Raw genomic sequence first — 755 nt, 5'->3', positions numbered from 1 at the left:
TGAGAGTGCAATTTCCGGGCACTTAGAGGTCCATATTCTCAAAATGTTTGCACCTCAGCCCCAACAATTTGGGCCCGAGGTCGTGTGGAGTCTCACGCACCCCTACTTTAGAATTTGGGGGGAAAATGTAAAAAGTCTACAGCACCCGGTATTCCCAGGCGGTCACCCATCCAAGTACTAACCGGGCCCGACGTTGCTTAAATTCGGTGATCGGACGAGAACCGGTGTTTTCAACGTAGTATGGCCGTAGACATGTGAGTGGTGTTTCCACTCATAGTTAATCTCGGCATATAGCATAATTATCCAATCATGAAGTTCTATGATTGATGACGTTTCATATCAACGCGCGCTTGTCTGGCGGGGATTTCTTCGGACTCCCCTGACAACTCTGCTGCGCGAGTACATTTTTTACAAACACCGGTGTTGAACAATAAACCAACCATTTTACTACGGCACTAACTAGGATGCTTTAGACAGAAGAAGACTGCCGTTTTGTTCAAACGACCCTCGAACCTAACACCAGCGAATTAATTGCGTATTGTTGATATGAACATAAAGTACCTGTATGATTTTTAAGGTATGAGATTGCAATTTCCGGGCACTTAGAGGTCCATATTCTCAAAATGTTTGCACCTCAGCCCCAACTATGTTGGCCCGAGGTCGTGTGGAGTCTCACGCACCCCTACTTTTTAATTTGGGGGAAAAATGTAAAAAGTCTACAGCACCCGGTATTCCCAGGCGGTCACCCATCCAAG

At 46.2% G+C, this 755-nt stretch overlaps 1 non-coding gene across 1 annotated transcript; it reads right to left on the bottom strand.

Moving 5' to 3' along the window:
- Positions 1 to 133: 133 nt before the first annotated feature.
- LOC117124796 lies at positions 134 to 252 on the bottom strand. The gene has a single exon (XR_004448019.1). It is a non-coding gene; the product is annotated as a 5S ribosomal RNA (ribosomal RNA).
- Between the last annotated feature and the right edge of the window lie 503 nt (positions 253 to 755).

Source organism: Anneissia japonica, unplaced genomic scaffold (assembly GCF_011630105.1).
Source record: "Anneissia japonica isolate Jap-2015-1 unplaced genomic scaffold, ASM1163010v1 scaffold147330_len754_cov98, whole genome shotgun sequence".
NCBI lineage: Eukaryota > Metazoa > Echinodermata > Crinoidea > Comatulida > Comatulidae > Anneissia > Anneissia japonica.
This window is presented reverse-complemented; position numbering and strand designations above follow the sequence as displayed.